Below are 21,131 nucleotides of genomic sequence, written 5' to 3'. Positions count from 1 at the left end.
CTCTCTCTCTCTCTCTCTCTCTCTCTCTCTCTCTCTCTCTCTCTCTCTCTCTAATAAAGGCCTAACTCCATTAAAACTCGTCAGTGAGAGAGGGAGAGTGGGAGGAAAGTGAAGGGTGAGAGGGAGGAAAATGAAGGGGAGAGGAAGGAATGGGAGGGAAAAAAAAAGGGGGAAGAGGGGAGAGATGAAATGAGAGGAGGAATTTGTTAAACATGAGAGAGAGAGAGAGAGAGAGAGAGAGAGAGAGAGAGAGAGAGAGAGAGAGAGAGAGAGAGAGAGAGAGAGAGAGAGAGAGAGAGAGAGAGAGAGAGAGAGAGAGAGAGAGAGAGGACGCCAGGCCAGCAAGAGGATTTGAAAGATAGATGGGATAGATGGGAAGAAGAAGAAGAAGAAGAAGAAGAAGAAGAAGAAGAAGGAGAAGAAGAAGAAGAAGAAGAAGAAGAAAGGTAGGATGATGAGGGAAGAAGGATAATAAGAGAAAACAATAGAAAGATACAAGATAGAAGAGGGAAATGAAAAAAGAAGAAATAAGGAAGAGAAAAATGGATGATGAGAATGAAAGAAATAGAGTAAAAAGGGAAAAAAATAAAGATGGGAGAAGGAAAGGGAAGAAAGTAAAATGGACAAGAAATAAAGAAAATGGTGGAAAAAAAGAGTAAAGTAGTAATGAAAGAAGGGAAACAAAAAAGAATTAGGGGAAAAGGAGATGGAAGAGAAGGAGTTAATAAAAAGTTAGGAAAATAATGAGAAGGAAAGTGGAAATGGAAGGAAAAGTGGAAGGAAAAGGAAAAATAGAGAAAAGAGTAATAGAAAGGGGGAGAGAGAGAGAGAGAGAGAGAGAGAGAGAGAGAGAGAGAGAGAGAGAGAGAGAGAGAGAGAGAGAGAGAGAGAGAGAGAGAGACCGAAAAGGAAGAGAAAAAAGATGAGATACGGGAATAGAAGATGGGAAAAGAAAATAGAGAGGAGAAGTAAAGGGAAAGGAAAGAGAAGGAAGGGAGAGAGAGAATTAAGCTTTGTTTTCCTTAGGCTTATTTGGCTCCACCCACGCTTGTCTTAAGTCTATGTAGAGCTGGGCGATCCTCTGTAATCTCTCTCTCTCTCTCTCTCTCTCTCTCTCTCTCTCTCTCTCTCTCTCTCTCTCTCTCTCTCTCTCTCTCTCTCTCTCTCTCTCTATGTCCTGTCGGTTTAGATTTATAAAAATTCATTATTATTATTATTAGTAGTAGTAGTAGTAGTAGTAGTATTATTATCATTTTTACTGTTGTTGTTGTTGTTGTTGTTGTTGTTGTTGTTGTTGTTGTTGTTGTTGTTGTTGTTGTTGTTGTTGTTGTTGTTGTTGTTGTTGTTGTTGTTGTTGTTGTTGTTGCTGCTGCTGCTGCTGCTGCTGCTGCTGCTGCTGCTGCTGCTGCTGCTGCTGCTGCTGCTGCTGCTGCTTCTGCTGCTGGTGTTGTTGTTGTTGTTGTTGTTGTTGTTGTTGTTGTTGTTGTTGTTACTACTACTACTACTACTACTAACAACAACAACAACAACAACAACAACAACAACAACAACAACAACAACAACAACAACAACAATAATAATAACAATAATAACATCAGCCATTCACTTGTACGTTTTCTTTTATCATTTCCTCCCGCAGTGCAGTGAGGGCAAGGCTTCCCTCCGTCAGCGCCTCTGTCCCCAGTCACGTTTTTCTCTAGTGATTTACGTTCAGTCTTGGCCGTTCTGTATCAGTATTATCGTCTGCAGTAGTAGTAGTAGTAGTAGTAGTAGTAGTAGTAGTAGTAGTAGTAGTAGTAGTAGTAGTAGTAGTAGTAGTAGTAGTAGTAGTAGTAGTAGTAGTAGTAGTAGTAGCAGTAGTTACATAGCCTAGATTTCCTTTCCATTAAAAATAAAAATAAAAAAAATCATTATAATACTAAAAAATGTATGTATAAGAATCGCTGCCTCGCCTCAGGTCACCCGGAGGGATTAAACTGTCTCTGGTCTAAACCTGGGCTGGGCTGAGCTGGGCTGGGCTGGGCTGTGCTGGGCTGGGCTGGGCTGGGCTGGGCTGGGCTGGATAGGCTTAAGGAAAGAAATGTTGTCAAAAAGAAGAAAAAGTCCAGCCAGCGAGCAGCATTTTAATTTCCTCCCTGTCTTTACTGCCGCAGTGGAGGAGGTGACTCGGCGATGTGTCACACTAAATCCACACGCGTCTCAGTTATTAGATTCGTATAAAAATAAATAATAATAAAAAAATATCGAAATTCGTGTACCGTAATCTCCTTCAGATGAATTTCCCTCACGAACACTCCACCAATAAGATTTTCCTGTAGAATTAGTGCACTTAATCTTGTTTTCCCACGAGAATTTGTAATATACGTGTTGAGGATGATAGGGGTGTGTATGTACGTATGTCTTACACAGGGACTGCCACGTGTAGGCCTACTGGAATCCTGGAGCGTCCCTTATGTTATGCTCATATGTTCACTGTATCATTACGGAGCATATTTTATCATCGCGAGCACATTTTATTACTACGAAGCACATTCTATTACTATCAAGCACATTCTATTACTGTCAAGCACATTCTATTACTATCAAGCACATTCTATTACCACGAGCATATTTTACTACCAAACATTCTATTACTACCAAACATTCTATTTCACTACTACCAAGCACATTCTATTACCACCACGCACACAAACAAGAAGAGCGTGGTTGCATCAGCGCTCCGACAGGTAAAATCGAGTGAGAGAAAAGGTAAAGGCACGATAAATGTAAGTCTGTGGGATTAAATCATCTTATTAATCCTTTCCGCATCACAACATCCATTAATAATAATAGTAAATAAAGAAAATAATAGTAAACGGCTTAGGAAGTAAAAAAATAACAATAAACGGATTTCACTACGTTATTGTGGAGTATTATGAAGCAAAGGCCGGTAGTTTTCATTATCAGGTTGTAAATCGTCTAGTTTCTCATTCAACACAACTACGAGTATCTTACCTACTCTAGCGTGATTAATTAAGAGACCTGATGAAGCTTGCAGTGTCTCTGGCGCTGGATGGATTCAAGAAGCGAAGGGGAAGAATACTCTCATCATCACCTAATTTTGTCTACGTCAGAGATTCTTATTTATTTATTTTTTACTATTTTTTTTTTTTTTTCCTATGTTGGAAGAAAGTTAGTAGGTTGATGAAGACTGGGTGGCTTTGTTTAGAGATTTCTCCCTGACTGCTTACGACAATATAGTTTGATTCATCTCTCACTCCCCGCTCTAGAGTTCCGCCTCTCGCTACCTGCTGCAGTCATTTCCACGGTTACTGCTCTTCTGGACTTGCTAATTGCGTTCTTCCCTCCTCCCATGGCCTCTCTCGACAAGACTTTCCACTTACTCTCACCCCTATGCTGTCCCTCTCGTAAATGCAAGAATTAACTAGGACCTTCACTTTTCATCCGTTTCACAGGTAAGCTCCTCTCTCTCTCTCTCTCTCTCTCTCTCTCTCTCTCTCTCTCTCTCTCTCTCTCTCTCTCTCTCTCTCTCTCTCTCTCTCTCTCTCTCTCTCTCTCTCTCCTATGACTTGAACTGTGTCACAAGAGATGCGTCAGGTCATCTCCGGTATAATAAAAAAATAAATAAAAAATAAAATAACTGCTCGCTATTTTGAGATTCAACCTTTTAACTCTTTACGAAGCGACAAATTAGCAAGCTTCACCTCTCTCCCTCCTCCCAATTCATGAATCTTTGACCAATCTCCATCAAGCATTAACCCTTTCATTGCGACATGCAGCATTCACAGCACTAGAGGTAAGGTATGAAATATTTAAGAGCATCTACACGCAAGGAGATTAAAGAGAATTCAGTTTGCAATTTCCAGCCAATACGAAGTGGCTGTGGAACAAGGAAGGATGCATCAGATTAGCTGGTAATTTAGATAAAATGTGGAAGGGTTAAAAAAAATAATGGTAAAGAAAGAAAGAAAGAAAAGACGAATCTACCAAACTAAAAGATAAACTATTCAAGCAAAAAATTTTAAACCTAACTATACAAGCAATAAAACATTTGAACGACTTAATCACACAATTTTTCCCCACTTGTGCCTTGAGAAATTCAAAACCTGCACCAGACAACGTTACGAAGCTTGCGAGGCCAAAGCAGGCAGCGGGATGACGGTGGATCTATTAACAATGCACAGGTGGACGAGCTGGTCGCCTGAGTGGCCTGATCCCGAGTGAGAACCGTTCAGGTCACTCGGGTCACGCGGGGTCAACGAGGTGAATGTCAAGACGCGCCGGGGGTATTGCTTACTCGCTTTGCTTGACTCGTATATTCCTCAACAGGTATTTCACTTCCAAAACCACGAGGAAATTCATGTCCTGGGTATCGGTCACTAATTTACCTTTAGTCATCTATTCTACAGGTATTTCACTTTCATTGTCACGTCCAAGGGAAAAATTCAGGTATCGGTTCTTCATTCAGCTTTATTTATCTTATTATTATTATTATCCTACATTCTCGACGTTGCTTCACTCATCTATTCTCCTACATTCCATTACCAACCCTTGCTGTCACGAGGGAATTCACATCTAAAGGAATAACACGCCGTGGATATTGATTTTTTGACTTCCCTTTACTCGTATACATTTCTACATTTCTACATTTCATTACCAACGTGTGGGGCTGATGGATTTTTGCAGCTTCCCTTATTTCCTGTTGTTTTCTTATGTTCTAACCTTTACTGGGCCTGGGGAATTCATGTGTAAGGGAGTAAGGCCTCACTCTCCTCGTGTTAGGAGAGTGAGGCGTGTGAAGGCTACGTAACAGACTGCAAGGTGATCGCTGTCAACAGAAATATCCAGTGAGGCAAGTCAGGGAGATATAACAAGTCTGGGGAGGCTTATTTAAGATTGCAACTCTGGTTAAAGGAGACGTGAAGCCCAAAATTAAGTTGTAGTACAGTATTTTATGAGTACAGTGGTTAGGTTAGGTTAGGTTAGGTTAGGTTAGGTATAGTTAGGTTAGGTTAGGTTAGGTATAGTTAGGTTAGTTTAGGTTAGGTTAGGTTACAGTAGGATACAGAAGAGTGTAGTAGAGTGAAGTAGAACGGTACAGACGGAAATTAAGCAAGAAGCGAATGAGAAGACAGGAAAAGAATAATGATAAAAGAATGGAAAATGATAAGAAGAACGTCAGGAAAGAGGATGTAACGTCAGGAAAGGAGATACAAACTATAGTAATGTTCAGTATCAACTAAAGATAATAAGTAAACACATCACCTCAAGCCTTTAACTGTATTACCAAATGTGCTCAGCTAACCTTCGTAAAATAAACAGATACAAAATAAACCTAACAGACAACCCTTTTAGCTTTCCCTTTAACCCTTCACTGCTATAGTCGTCTTTTGTTAACATTCAAAACCACTGCAGGAAATTATATGCATGGAAATTAAGAAAAAAAAAGAGGAAAGGAAATTTAATACTGTCCTTTCTAAGCTACATAAGAAACAACAAACAGTAGAAGTATAAAAAAAAAGATAAATAAATAAATAAATAAAAATAAACAGCAGTGAAAAAAAGGCTTGCTGACAACTCAGTTTTTCCTTCTTCTTCATTTTTGTTACCCGAGCCCAGCGTCCCTCCAAATAAATAAACAAATAAATAAATAAATAAAATAAGCTAAAATGAAAAGCGATCTACATATAACAAAGGACCAGAAAAATAGACAGAACAGCTTTTACTCTTCTCTAATATTCCTTTCTCATCCCTCAGTCAGTCAGTCAGACTTAAAGGTTAGCGTCAGATGAGTGAGGGAGAGAAGGGGGAATGAAGATACAGGGGAGGGAAACCAATAAACAGCGAGATACGAGTGGGAAGATTGAAAGGGAAGTAAGAACAAGGAAACGAAAGATAAAGTGAGAGAAAGATGGAGGAGGGAGAGGCACAGTCAATAAATGAAGATAACAGAGGCATGGAGGACAGAAATAGAAAGAAGGGAGGAGAGGCAATGCATGGAAGAAAGGAAAAGAGAGACTGGGAGGGAAACGAGAGACGAAGGGAGTGAAAGTGTAAGGAGAAATAAGGGGGAGAATGTGGGGAAGGGAGGAAGAGGAGAAGGGAAGAACAGATGATGGAAAGAGGAAGGGAAGGAAGGAAGGAAAAGTGGAGCAAATGGAGGAAGAGAGAGAACTAGGAAGAAGGAAGGAAAAAGTGGGCCACAGAAGGAAAAGTTTCTTCTTAGTTCAACTTTCAGGAAATCTTTGATATAATCTCTCTCTCTCTCTCTCTCTCTCTCTCTCTCTCTCTCTCTCTCTCTCTCTCTCTCTCTCTCTCTCTCTCTCTCTCTCTCTCGCTTAATATTTATCTATCCTAAATATAACAACGAATTCCTTCTCTTTCGCTGCATCCTCCTCCACTTCCCTGTTCTCTTCCTCTTCCTCCTCCTATTCCACCTCCTCTTCCTCCTACTCCTAATCCACCTCCTCTTCCCTGTTCTCGTCCTCTTCTGTTCCATCTCTTCTTCGTTCTCCTCCTCCTCCTCTTCCTCCAGTTCACTCCACCGACACATTAAAACAGTATTTAACGCATAACAGTCTGCAACTACGCCATTAACCTCTCCTCCTCCTCCTCCTCCTCCTCCTCCTCCTCCTTCTCCTCCTCCTCCTCCTCCTCCTCCTCTTCCCCCACTTTCAGTCAAGCAATATAACCTCTCCCTTCTCCCTCTCTCTCCAAGGCCACCGATTTCCTCCTCCTCTCCCTTCCATTACCCATCCTGCCCTCCTCTCCCTCACTCCTATCTCTCCCATCTACTCAAACACCCCTCCCCTTCTCTTCCCTTCACTGTAGCATCCCTATCTTCTCTTCCTATATTGCGTCCTCCTATCTCTTGCTCCTGTCCTCCTGCTGCTACTCTCTCTCTCTCTCTCTCTCTCTCTCTCTCTCTCTCTCTCTCTCTCTCTCTCTCTCTCTCTGATTCTCCTCCTGGTTCTTCTCCTCTTTGTTGTTGTTGTTGATGTTGTTGTTGCTGATGCCATAGTCGTCGTCTTTGTTTTAGTAGTAGTAGTAGTAGTAGTAGTAGTAGTAGTAGTAGTAGTAGTAGTAGTAGTAGTAGTTGTTGTTGTTGTTGTTGTTGTTGTTGTTGTTGTTGTTGTTGTTGTTGTTGTTGTTGTTGTTGTTGTTGTTGTTGTTGTTGTTGTTGTTGTTGTTGTTATTATCCTTTTTTTTATATTTTTTCCTCCTCCTCCTCCTCCTCCTCCTCCTCCTCCTCCTCCTCCTCCTCCTCCTCCTGCTCATTTTCACTCTCATAAAACTCTATAGCCTTCCTTATCTCCCCAACAGACCGAGGCGGGGAGGCTCCCGGAAGTCAGCTCAGCCGGTCAGTTCAGCCAGTCAGCGAGAGGTCAACGTGGGTCAGGTTAGTGTAGGTCAATGAACAGGCTGACCTACAACGCCTCGCCCGCTGAACGAAGAAGAAACGAACCATTGTGAAACCTTGTGAAGACTGCACAGGAGGGAAGAATAAGAAGACTGGAGAGAATGCTGTGTGGGAAGGTTACCTGCGCGCAACCTGATCATTACCTGGGGATGATGGGTAAGTTTCCACGTCCACAGGTGAGTTCAAACTTTATTCATTCACCTCCTGTACCTGAAAATTATGAGTGGCTTCACGTGCCTTCACTAGAATTCACTCTATTTATTTATTTATTTTTTTTTTTTTCATTTCTATTTATTTATTTATTTTACTTCTCGAGCTAGATAGTGAGTTAATTTCCGTGTCCACAGGTGAATGCAGATTTTATTCACCTCCTCTACTTGAAATATTATGAGTAGTTTCAAATTGCTTGAGATAATTTCCCTCTCTCTCTCTCTCTCTCTCTCTCTCTCTCTCTCTCTCTCTCTCTCTCTCTCTCTCTCTCTCTCTCTCTCTCTCACACACACACACACACACACACACGAGCCTTTTTTTTTTTGTGAAGAGCTTTTTTTTCTTTTCATCTCTCGTACTTGGAAATGATGAATAAGTTACACATCTACAGGTGAATTCAGACTTTTTCACATCTTGTACTTGAACAATATAAGTAAGTTTCACGTGCCTTCAAATAATCTCACTTCCCCTCCCTTTCTCAAGTTTTTTTTTCTCACCTCTCGTACTTGGAAATGGTAAGTTACATGTCCACAGGTGAGTCTAGACTTTTTTTCACCTCCTGTGCTTCAAAATGATGAGTAGCTTCACGTGTTTTCACAAGGACTCACTTTTTTTCAACTGTCATACTTGGAAATGATGAGTAAAAGTTTGCACACCTGGAGAATCACCTTTTTTTCTTTTTTCTTTTAAGTTTCCTTCACCTAGTAACGTGTTTGCCATGGTGAGTAACGCGCCTTGAAGAGAAGTCATTTTTATTCACCTCTCGTATTTTGAATTGATGTGAAAGTTTACCTGTCTCCAGAATTAACTTTTATTTCCTTTCAATTATCCATTTTTCTTTTACTTATCGTACTTGGAAGTGATAAGTAACTACGTGCCTTTAGAAGATTCGACACGCACATTTATATCTCACCCGTACTTCTGTCTGTTTCTCCCTCAATTGGCGTATGGCGTGGACGTGCCGCGTTTGAGGAGTGAGTGAAGGTTTTGACGGACGAAAGAAATTTATCATAAGAACATTCATGAACCTCGTCTAATCCTCTTATTTCTATTATTCCCTTAGTCTTCCCTTAACCTTTCCATCTATACTGTCTGTCCCTCCATCCTTTCCTCAGCCAAAATATATACCCTGTCTATTCTTCCGTCTATTCACCTCCATTACTTATAAGAGACATCCCTAGCAATGAGAATAGATACTGTCCTTATATACCACCAGATCTGAGCGGCGCCACAAGGTCACGTTTATTAGTGGCACCTTGTCAGACCCGATGAGTGACGGTATCGCTGCCATCTCGTCTCCTTTTCCCCCTTCACCGCCCCCTGCAAGCGAGGACAACGCGGGGCCTGAGGAAGCGGACGGACACCTTTAGGGATGTTTAATTAAGTCCTCCAATGGTCAGGGCGAGGTCAGTTTCAAGGTCTGTCTGTGGAGCGACCCTGAATGATGGGTAGTGGTAGTTAGTGGTGGTTGGTGGTTTGTGATGGTTCTGGGAATTAGAATTAAGGGCCTGATCTTTCTTTGTCTATAGGGAAGTGTCTTCTTCTTCTTCTTCTTCTTCTTCTTCTTCTTCTTCTTCTTCTTCTTCTTCTTCTTTCTTTCTTTCTTTCTTTTAGGTAAGGGAGCAACGGTCAAGGGCAACTAAATAGAAAAAAATAAGGAAGGAAGGAAGGAAGGAAGGAAGGAAGGAAGGAAGGAAGGAAGGAAGGAAGGAAGGAAGGAAGGAAGGAAGGAAGGAAGGAACGAACGAACGAACGAACGAACGAACGAACGAACGAACGAACGAACGAATGAATGAATGAATGAATGAATGAATGAATGAATGAATGAACGAATGAACGAACGAACGAACAAACGAACGATGGATGGAAAGAAAGAAAGAAAAGAAAAAAGAAGAAAAGAAAAAGGCCGAGTAAAGGTGCCAGGCCATAAGAGGACAGTCAGGTGATAATACGTGGAAACAGGGAGGTGTGTCTGATGCAGGGTCAACCACGTGAAGGCCTGACAGATCCTTGCAGCTTCCCTCGTTTTCTTATGTGCTCAAGTCGAAAGTTACATAGCGAAGTGCCTCGAAACTTCCCATATGAAACAGTTTAAGTCACAGGCAGGAGGAAATACAGAAGCAGACAAGGAGTTCCAGAGTTGACCAGAGTTGCCTGCACTACGCGGCCACAGGAGCCAATACACGTCTTAGGAGAATACATTTTCTTCACGTACAAAGGAGGCTGGCTATAAGCAACACGAGTGATAGAAGAAACTTAAATATACCATAAAAAAGAAAAAATGGCTCAGGAAGGCTAGCTAAGAACACGAATGATGAAATGAACCTCTCAGATAACGTCCCCCAAAAAATACAAGAAAAATGAATCGAGATGGCCAAAGCAGATCATGAAATACCTTCAAAACTCATCTCTACAAATAGTTCAAAACAAATCCGGTTAAGCCAAACATCTCGATACTCTTTCCCATAAACAAAGGAAGGTTAAATCAAATCATGGAGGGAGTTCGCAAGTTTACCAATTTACCACACAACTTACACGCGCTCAGACACACACCCAAGGGCCTGAAGATACGAGCCCCTGCCGCCCCCTTCCCCAACAGTATAACCCCACAGCATAAGCCCTTAAATAATAAACCACAAACCTCCTACCTCACGACCTCAGCACTCCCACGACCACCCAATTAATGTTGCAGGGAGGGAAAAGGGAGGGGAGAGAGAATGGGAAGGGAAAGGGAAGTCTGTGAAGTGAGGCGAGAGGGAAGGGGGTGTCTGTGAGTTGAGGGGAAGGGGAAGAGAGAGAGATGGAAGAGGGAAGAGGAGTGTGCGAGGTGATGGGGCGGGGAATGGGCTGTGTACGGTAAAGGGAGAGGGAAGAGGAGTATGTGAGGTGAAGGGAGAAGGAAGAGGAGTGTGAGAGATGGGAGGGAGAATGGGGGTATGTGACATGATGTGAGGGAAGAGGAGAGGAAAAGTGAGAGGGAAGGAGAGGGAAGGGAAGAGGAAATGGAGTCTCTGAGGGAAGGGGATGGGGAAAGGAGTCTATAAGAACGGAGAGGAAAGGGGAATCCGTGAGGTGGTGGAAGGGAAGGGGAGAGGAAAAAAAAAGAGGGAAGAGGAGAGTAAGAGGTAACGAGCAATCTGACGCCACTGTCTGGATTCGCTAAATTTGACGATCAATTATCGAAAAAAATACCCACATTCAGGGAGGAGGAGGAGGAGGAGGAGGAGGAGGAGGAGGAGGAGGAGGAGGAGGGCGTTAAGGAAAAGGATGAAAGAAAAGAAAGGGATGGTGTAAAAGGGAGATTAATGGAAGAATGGAGGAGAGAGAAGATTTAGAAGAAAAGAAGAGAGGAGAAAAGAAAAAAAGGCAGAGGAGGGAAAGGGAGAAGAAGCCGTGAAGGGAAAGAGTGAAGGAAAAAGAAAGAGAAGCTATACAAAAAGGAAGATTAATGAAAGAATTGAGAAGATGAAAGATTTAGAAAAAAAGAAGAGACAAAACACACAGAAGAAAAGAACAAGGCGGAGGAGGAAAATGGAATGAAAAGAAGAGGTGGTCAAGGAAAAAGATGAAGAAAAAAAAGACAAAATATAAACGGAAACTGATGGGAGAAACTGAAGAGACCAAAGAAGACAAGAAAGTAGAAAGTGAAGAAAAGTAAAAAGTAGAGGAGGAAAAAATTAAAGAAAAGAAAGGTGGAAAAAAAAAAGAACCAGGGAAAGAAAGATTGATAAGAGAAATTGATGAAAGAGAAGAGTTAGAAGAAAAGAAGACTAAGAGTAAAAGAATGATGAAGAGTGGCTAAAAGAGGAAAAGATGATAACGTAGGAAGAGGAATCAGAAGAAAAGAAGACTAAAGGAGAAACGTAGGAGAAAAAGAGGAGTCAGAAGAAGAAGGGCATCAAGAGAAGAGAGGAAAGACGAGAAGAGAAATTAGAAGAAAGCAAAGATAAAAATGAACGAGGAGGAAAAGGAGAAGAAGGAAAAGGAGGACGACTTAGAAAAGGAAGACAGTGAAGGAAGAAATAGAAGAGCAAAATGAAGTTAGAAAAGAAGGATAACGAGGAAAAGAAAGGAAAAAACGAGAAGTCAAGACTGGAAACGAGGGTAAAAAAAAAAGAAAAAAAAAAGAAAAGCGGATTAGGAAAGAAAGAAATGAAAGAGAGGGAAGACATGAGAGAGAGAGAGAGAGAGAGAGAGAGAGAGAGAGAGAGAGAGAGAGAGAGAGAGAGAGAGAGAGAGAGAGAGAGAGAGAAAAGCAATCGAACACAAGCAGTTAAGTCGTAAAATAAATAAGGATATTCTTCATTTAAGAACTTAAGTATACAAGTAGTTGCTCTCTCTCTCTCTCTCTCTCTCTCTCTCTCTCTCTCTCTCTCTCTCTCTCTCTCTCTCTCTCTCTCTCTCTCTCTCATTTTGATCCCAGCCGTGACCTCCCTCCATCTTCTGTCAATCTGCCACGCCTCCTGAAGATAACCTCCTCTTCCTCCTCCTCCTCCTCCTCCTCCTCCTCCTCTCACTTCGTTCTTCACTTTCCAGGCCTTCATGTTTTCCCTTTGATGTTCTCTTCTTCTTCTTCTTCTTCCTCTTCTTCTTCTTCTTTCTCTTTCTTTCTTTCTTTATATCTAAGTCGCGCTTTTATCAGTCTTTGTGTCTATTTATAGCCGAAAATGTGTGTGTGTGTGTGTGTGTGTGTGTGTGTGTGTGTGTGTGTGTGTGTGTGTGTGTGTGTGTGTGTGTGTGTGTGTGTGTGTTTAGTTTGGTATCAAGACCGGATAGATACTTCAGTTTATCTATTTCTTTATGTTCTATCGACCTATCTCTCTATCTATCTATCTATCTATCTGTCTACTTATCTATCTATCTGTCCGTCTGTCAATGTATATCTCTCTCTATCCATCTATCTACACACGTATCTATTCATCCATTAATCTATCGGGCTGTCTAATAATTTACCTGTGTATCAATCACTACATCGATCTATCCACACATGTATATATCTATCTATCTACCTATATATTCCTTTATTAACCCACTTTCTTTAATCAACGCGTAATTAATTTCATACATCAGTTCTTTTTTTCTTATACGAGGTGGATAAAATGATACAGGAAAATACAGAATAAAAGATAAATGGAAAAGGAAAGATAGGGAAACACACTCTGACAAAACAAAGAAGGTAAGAATTCAGGGGAGGAACAAATTGACTGAATATATTAATTAGTTTGTAGATGGATAGGTGGGTAGGTGGGTAGATGGAGAGATAGATAGAAAGGCTGCCCACTCAGTCAAAGTCTCGCTGCCTCTCTTTTTTCACTTTCATCTCCATTCTTGTATTGATCTCTCTCTCTCTCTCTCTCTCTCTCTCTCTCTCTCTCTCTCTCTCTCTCTCTCTCTCTCTCTCTCTCTCTCTCTCTCTCTCTCTCTCTCTCTCTCTCTCTCTCTCTCTGATGCCTACCTCCCGTCACTTTCATCACCTCTCTCTTTTCATCTTTTCACGGCTTTTCCTTTAGTTTTCCTCCTCCTTTTTATTCGCCTTTCCTTCTCATATTCCTTCTCCTTCTTTATGCTGTGTATCTCACTTAACAACAACAGCAACAACAACAACAACAACAACAACAGTAATAATGATAATAATAATAATAATAATAATAATAATAATAATAATAATAATAATAATAATAATAATAATAATAATAATAATAATAATGTAATTCCTTGAACATTAACTTCAAAGGAGGAGAAAACTAATCCTCTGTAATGTCTCACGTATTACAAAGAAATATATTCGCTGCTTTTATTATTATTATTATTATTATTATTATTATTATTATTATTATTATTATTATTATGAGAGAGAGAGAGAGAGAGAGAGAGAGAGAGAGAGAGAGAGAGAGAGAGAGAGAGAGAGAGAGAGAGAGAGAGAGAGAGAGAGAGAGAGAGAGAACACAAACAACCGAAAGGGAAGAAGGAAACACAACACCACCACAAAGTGAAGGAAGGCGCCACAAGCAAGAGAAGGCACAGCGAAGAAAAAAAAAAAAAGATAGAACATGAGTGGTTCCTAATCTATAACTAAAAGAATATACAATAAAACGTGAAATATCAATACTACTACTACTTCAACTACTTCAACTACTACTGCTATTGTTACTACTACTACTACTGCTACTACTACTACTACAACCACTACCAATACCCTTACTACTATTGCTACAAGTGTTGCTTCCAAATATAACCTAAACAATCTAAAGCAGTCAGTCTAACCCAGTGGTTCCCAAACTACCTTGCATGACGCCCCTTTTTTGCTTCTGACAGACCCGCATGCCCCCTACTCTTCCTCTCCCAACTCACTTTATTGTGTTCATATGAAATTACTTATCTTTACCATTCATTACTAAGCATTGTTGGAAAACGAAGATATTTGCTTGGTTCAAAACAAACAATATAAGCAAGAGACGTTTTAACAATTTGCTTAAAAAAAAAAAAAATCTGCTTTTCAATCTTATATTTCACTTTCAATTCTTACTTTCAGCGTGACTACATTGTACACAGCACCGATAAAAATTGACTGATTGACTGACTGACTGACTGACCGATTCATTGATTACAAGAGTCAGTCACGGGTTGGCCTCAGCTTCACTCACAAGGCGCCAACCGTTTCCTCTCTTTGTTGCTTCACAACACTCATGACTCACGCTGACGTGTCCGCATTCTCCTCGTTAGCTTCGTTAAAACAAGCCCCGTTACGTGATTTTCCTCTTGTACACATTCTCTCTCTCTCTCTCTCTCTCTCTCTCTCTCTCTCTCTCTCTCTCTCTCTCTCTCTCTCTCTCTCTGTGTGTGTGTGTGTGTGTGTGTGTGTGTGTGGTGTGGTGTGGTATGTTGTGTGTGTGTGTGTGTGTGTGTGTGTGTGTGTGTGTGTGTGTGTGTGTGTGTGTGTGTGTGTGTGTGTGTGTGTGTGTGTGTGTGTGTGTGTGTAAACATGCTGTGCACGCGATTACTACATAAAAAAGAATAGTTTTTCACTGTTTTACGGCGCCGCAACAACGAGGTCACTGCGGCACTGACTTGGCTAAGATAGAACGCTGCCTCTCCTGCCAAGAAACTGCATGGGATGACAAACCCTGACTGCATCCCACTGTCATGGGCTGCGTCCGTCCAGTGAGGGCCCTGGCAAGGCGTCCACGCTCACAACACAAACAGGCCACTCACCAATCTAATTTCGAAGACTGACGATCACATTAAAATTTCTGACACGTGTGTTACTCAAGGGAAGACTCAATTCTGGACGAAAATTTTCTAAAGCTTACTAATTAACTTGAAGGGCAAAATGTTTGAAAATGTTTCTTATTCACACGCATGTACCTCTTCACATTTGGTTAAATAAATAAATAAATAAATTGCTACATAATATACACAGTATATACAAATAAGTAAACAAATGAATAAATGCAACAAAAGTCAGTAACGTGCCTCTGTAAAACTGTCACAAGCAAAATTACATTTATTTTAACAGCTTCATGATAGTTTCCTCCCTTCTATAAAGTTCACAATTCTTAAAGAAGAAAATAAGGGAAGAGAAGAATGAATACAACGGAATACAATGGAAAAACATCGCAACAGGCCTACTGAACCTAAGAAATCTGTGTGTGTGACTAGCCTACCACCACAGATCCTGATTTTCAGGTAACAGGACAGCAAGGTTCAAGGAAAGAACCCCACGCAGCATGATGAAACACTCACAGAATGTGATATGAAAGGTTAAAAGAGAAACACGTTACTCTAGAATGATACTTAAAAGAAAAGAAATGCAGGAGCGAGATACGTTACTTGAGGAGTTGATGACGTGATTATCTACTCTATGATTAAATTATTCTGCCGTGCTGGTATTACTAGACTGTCACGTTTTTTTTTTTTTTTTTTAAGTTTTCCTTATTCTGTTATGTTCTTGTGTACCTGTGCTAGGAGACAGATCCAAATATTAACGAGTCTACAAAAAAATTAAATAAATAAAATAAAAAATAAGACTATTTAGCTTCGTTAGGTCTGAATCGCTTACTAATGATCTTATAACCATTATTACGAGTGGTGTCCGATCAATAACTCAATAGTAGTTAAAGTTACCAAAACCGTAAGGCATTTTAAATATATCTGTTAGGTCTTCTCGCATCCTACGATTCTCGAGCTCCCTCACACACTCCTAATATGGCTTGTCTGGCAGCCGTGGCATCATCTTAGTAACTTTTCTTTGCAGGAGGAGGAGGTGCCGCTGAGGGAGTTATGCAAGAGGTACCCTTTCATATCAGCTTATCCTCCTCCTCTGCTCTTCTTCCTCTTCCTCCTCCTTCTCCCACTTCCTACTTCTTTTCCTCCTCCTCCTCCTCCTCCTCCTCCTCCTCCTCCTCCTCCTCCTCCTCCTTCTCCTCCTCCTCCTTCTTCAAACTTTCCATCTGAGTCTATGCTTTGATTTGTATGATATGATTTTATTCTTAATTATTAATCTCTATTGCTCTATTAATCTTGTGAGCGTCCGCGCCCACACACACACACACACACACACACACACACGAGCTGTACGCACCTTTCAGCCCTGGTCCTTCATCCTCATCCACGCCCACACGAAGAGAACCTGGAACACAGACGGAAAATATTACTATGATGATGATGATGATGATGATGTTGATATGATGATAATAATGATAAAAATAATAATAATAATAATAATAATAATAATAATAAGAAGAAGAAGAAGAAGAAGAAGAAGAAGAAGAAGAAGAAGAAGAAGAAGAAGAAGAAGAAGAAGAAGAAGAAGAAGAAGAAGAAGAAGAAGAAGAAGAAGAAGAAGAAGAAGAAGAAGAAGAAGAAGAAGAAGGAGGAGGAGGAGGAGGAAGAAGCATAACAGTAGTAGTAGCAGCACTAACAGCAGCAGCATTAGTAGTAGTGGTAGTAGTAGTAGTAGTAGTAGTAGTAGTAGTAGTAGTAGTAGTAGTAGTAGTAGTAGTAGTAGTAGTAGTAGTAGTAGTAGTAGTAGTAGTAGTAGTAGTAACTTGTTGTAGTTATGCTAATGGAGACAAAAACAAATAAAAGTACACTTCAAACATCTTGCTGTTGTTGTCACTGTTATTGTTGTTGTTGATGTTGTTGTTGTTGTTGATGTTGCTGTTACAGATGTTGTACATAAAAACAATATCTACATACCTATAGTAATAATAATATTAAGATCAACCACGCCACTGTTGAACTCTCTCTCTCTCTCTCTCTCTCTCTCTCTCTCTCTCTCTCTCTCTCTCTCTCTCTCTCTCTCTCTCTGGAAGCTCCTATTCTCACCACCAGCAAATCATCTACTATCCCTTCCCGTCCTCTCCCTTCCCTCCCATCTCTTTCCCCTTCCCTTCCCTTCCCCCTTCTCTCCCCATTCCTCCCCTTTCTCCCTTTCCTCTCTCCCTTCTCAGGTAACAATTACACGCTGCCAGAATCATATACTTTTTTTTTTCCTTCCTCTTCATTTTTATCTCTCCTCTCCACTTCAGTCTCTTTCTCTCCCACCTCTACTCTCTCTCTCTCTCTCTCTCTCTCTCTCTCTCTCTCTCTCTCTCTCTCTCTCTCTCTCTCTCTCTCTCTCTCTCTCTCTCTCTCCTTAAAAAATATATAGTAGTAATAAAATAACAATAATGAGAGAGAGAGAGAGAGAGAGAGAGAGAGAGAGAGAGAGAGAGAGAGAGAGAGAGAGAGAGAGAGAGAGAGAGAGAGAGAGAGATAATAACAGACATTGACGGACAGAAAGATGGACAGTCGCTTTAAAACGGACACAACACAGGAGACGTAGTGAATCTCTCTCTCTCTCTCTCTCTCTCTCTCTCTCTCTCTCTCTCTCTCTCTCTCTCTCTCTCTCTCTCTCTCTCTCAGTGGGGACACTAATTTTGACAGAGTAACCCTAAATAACAATGATAATGATAAAGAATGACCCTCCTCTTCCTCTTCCTCCTCTTTCTCCTCCTCCTCCTCTTCCTTCTTCACTGGAAATTTCAAACTGAGCTGAACAAAATCATTATAGTTTCCCTTTCTCTTAGCTCTTCTTCCTCCTTTCCCATTTTGTCCTTTTCCTTTTCTTCCGTTTTCTTTCTCTTTCCTCCTTCCTTCCCTTACGTAACCTTACCTAACCTAATCCTGTTTTGTTTGTTACATATCAAAGGCAATGAATTTACTTTTTCTTTCTTTACTTTCTTACTTATTCACTTTTCTCATTTTTTTCTTTTCGTCTTCATTTTTTTTCTTATTATCTATCTTCCTTTTCCTCTCTTCTCTCCTTCCTTTTCCTTTTCCTCCTCTCTCCGTTTCTCTCATCTCCTTTTCTTCTCTTTCATCCCTTCTACCTTTCCTCCTCCTTCCATTCCACTCTTCTCTATCTTTCCCTCTTTTCCTCCTTCTCGAATTTCTCTCACTCCCTTTCCTTTTCTCTTTCTTTCTCTTCTATCCTTTCCTTTCTTCCCTTCTCTTCCATGCTTCTTCCTTCCATTCCTTCCTGTATCTCACTTCCACATTTTCTTACCCTTTTTCCTTTGTCTCCCTTCTTTTCCTTGTCCCTCACCCTTTTTCGTTCCCTTTTACTTTTCCTCTCTTCTCTCCCATCCCTTCAGTCTTCCCTTCCCCCTCCCCTTCATCTCTCCTTCCCTTCCTCCCCCTCTCAATGAATCAATGCAAACAATCCCTTCATGTCATCAATCAAAGGGAAGGGTTGGAAAATTTACTCATAAAGGGCACGGAAAGGGCACAAGGGAGGATTGAAAGGCTCTCTCTCTCTCTCTCTCTCTCTCTCTCTCTCTCTCTCTCTCTCTCTCTCTCTCTCTCTCTCTCTCTCTCTCGACTGCCTCATTTCTTATTCGCTGCTTTCATTGTGTTTTTATGTTTCTAAAGAGAGAGAGAGAGAGAGAGAGAGAGAGAGAGAGAGAGAGAGAGAGAGAGAGAGAGAGAGAGAGAGAGAGAGAGAGAGAGAGATTCATTGGTCAATATTCATAAATTGCAGAAAATTTGTCAAGAAAAGACTGTTTTATTCACACAGTGGAAAATCATCATCATTTTACCAAGAGCATAAAAGTGGTGGTGGTGGTAGAAGCAGCAGCAACAGTAGTAGTAGTAGTAGTAGTAGTAGTAGTAGTAGTAGTAGTAGTAGTAGTAGTAGTAGTAGTAGTAGTAGTAGTAGTTATTGTTATTTATTTTTCGTCTATTAAAGAAAAATCGATTCCTTTTCTAAATTTTCCACACTAAAAAAAGACATTCGTTATTGCAAAGGCCAAAACGGAAACAACAATGACAAAATAACAATGACGACAACAAAACAAGACAGAAGGCGCCTTAGAAACTCAACAGGGGCGCCATAATCATACACTCAGAAGCTTCCCACCACTCCCTCTCCCCTTCTCCCCTTCAATCATCCACTCTCACCCCATCATCCACCCCTATCATCCACCCCACCGTCCACAGTGACCCCCACACGAATCCACCTCTTCACAAGTGGCAGCGCGGCAGTCTCACACAGGTGGCAACATCGCATCCACATTACCTTTCCTCGTAGTGAAAGAAAAAGAAGAAAAATTGTTGGCAGAAACGCTGAAGAATTCCTGTGAAGTGGTGTTAGTGGTGGTGGTGGTGGTGGTGGTGGTGATGGTGATAGTGGTGATGGTGAAGTCAGAAATGTGGATGGTTTTATTATGTACCGCAGTGTGTGTTCGTGCTAACTTGGCGGAACAGCCTTGCCCTTTCCACCCTCCCTCTTCTCCTTCCTCTCCTCCTCCTCCTCCTCCTTCAGTCCTTGTAATTCAGTAAAATTTTAAAAGTATACTTGAGCATATTCATCAGTGTAAGTATTCATGATTGTATTACTGTACATGCGTTGTGGTTCACGTGTGTGTGTGTGTGTGTGTGTGTGTGTGTGTGTTATATTGTATTATGGCATTTTGTGGTATTATGAATAAGTAGTGTTGTGATACAGGAGGAGGAGGAGGAGGAGGAGGAGGAGGAGGAGGAGGAGAAGGAGAAGGAGAAGGAGAAGGAGAAGAAGAAGAAGAAGAAGAAGAAGAAGAAGAAGAAGAAGAAGAAGACCAGCAGCAACAACACCAGCAGCAACGATAAAAAACAACAAAGAAAACGAAAAACAAGAAACAACAACAACAACAACAACAACAACGACAAAAATTATGAAAATGATAAATACAAGCCTTTCCTTCTACACCCTAACACTGAATTGATTAACTAAGCGACTGACTGACTGACTAACTGACTGACTGACTTAAAGCGACACAAGGCAGGAGTCACAGCGCCGAGTAGTTCTGTGTCCCTCCCTGTCAATCAAGAAGGGCACCACGCAAGTCCTTCCCACCTGGTGATCTGTGTAGCACTGTCTTGGCTAGTGTACTGTGTCATGGCGAATTCTTCATTATTTTTACCTTTCGTCCATAATTTTCGCCAATTCTACGTTCTTATACCTGTTATCAATCTTATTTCTATTCTTGTTAGTAATTTTCTAAGGTTTATCTCTCTATATATATTTTTTTTTCATACATCAACATTTTTCTTATCTGCTTTGAGGAAGTGTGCGGGGAGCGTACGAGGAAAGGGAAGCAGAGGAGGAGCGTGAGGTCAGAGGAGCGTGTAATGCTTGCGTGCGTCACAGTGCCTCCGCTACTTCTCCCGGAATAAAACCTGCAATAAAACTGGCACAGCTGACCGACACGGAGCACTTCATTCCTCCCGCCGGGTGAACTGGGGCGCGGCAGCTTGAGAAGTGTCACTCTCTAACTTTGGAGGCGAGTGTGGTGAGGCGGGAAGTGAGTTATTAGCTGTGTCTTATCTCAGGTCACATGATTCGTCACCCCAGCTGATCACGTTGAGGTAGAGGGGACACAGGTTAGCGGTGGTGATGTTGTGGGTTCAGTGTTTTAGTGAAGGATTTTGTTGGTGATGATATATACCTGCATGGGGGAAAATGTTGCAATGGTGTGTCTCAGTGGTGGCTGTATGAGTGTTAACCTTCCTTTTAGCATTTTTTTTTTTTTTCTTTTTCGTTCAGTTTATTATTTTTTTCTTTCTTTCTTCGTTCAGTTTTCTATTTTTTCTTCGTTCAGTTTACTATACTTTTTTTCTTCATTCAGTTCCCTATATTTTTTTTTTCTTTGTTCAGTTTACAATTTTTTTCTTTCTTCGTTCGGTTTTCTATTTTTCCTTCGTTCAGTTTACTATACTTTTTTTTTCTTCGTTCAGTTCACAATTTATCTTTCTTCGTTCAGTTCACTATATTCATTTTTTACGTTCAGTTCACTATATTTCTTTTCCTTCACTTCACTGTATTTCTTTTCATTCAATTCACTATATTTTTTTCTTCGTCCAGTTCACTATTTTTCTCTTCGTTCAGTTCCTTATTGCTTTTTCTTCTTCATTCAGTTCACTAGCTTTTTTTTTCTTTCTTTCTTCGTTCAGTTCACTATTCCTCTTTGTTAAGTTAAGT

At 40.8% G+C, this 21,131-nt stretch overlaps 1 long non-coding RNA gene across 3 annotated transcripts in view; it reads right to left on the bottom strand.

Annotated features, from left to right (window-relative positions):
- LOC135109118 (uncharacterized) overlaps positions 1–21,131 on the bottom strand; it is a 187,939-nt gene that overhangs the window by 74,406 nt on the left and 92,402 nt on the right. For all 3 annotated transcript variants that reach the window (XR_010272582.1, XR_010272580.1, XR_010272581.1), the window contains exon 4: positions 16,212–16,259. This is a non-coding gene — a long non-coding RNA (uncharacterized LOC135109118). The remainder of the gene's footprint in view (positions 1–16,211; positions 16,260–21,131) is intronic.

The sequence above is a fragment of the Scylla paramamosain genome, chromosome 18 (assembly GCF_035594125.1).
Source record: "Scylla paramamosain isolate STU-SP2022 chromosome 18, ASM3559412v1, whole genome shotgun sequence".
NCBI lineage: Eukaryota > Metazoa > Arthropoda > Malacostraca > Decapoda > Portunidae > Scylla > Scylla paramamosain.
This window is presented reverse-complemented; position numbering and strand designations above follow the sequence as displayed.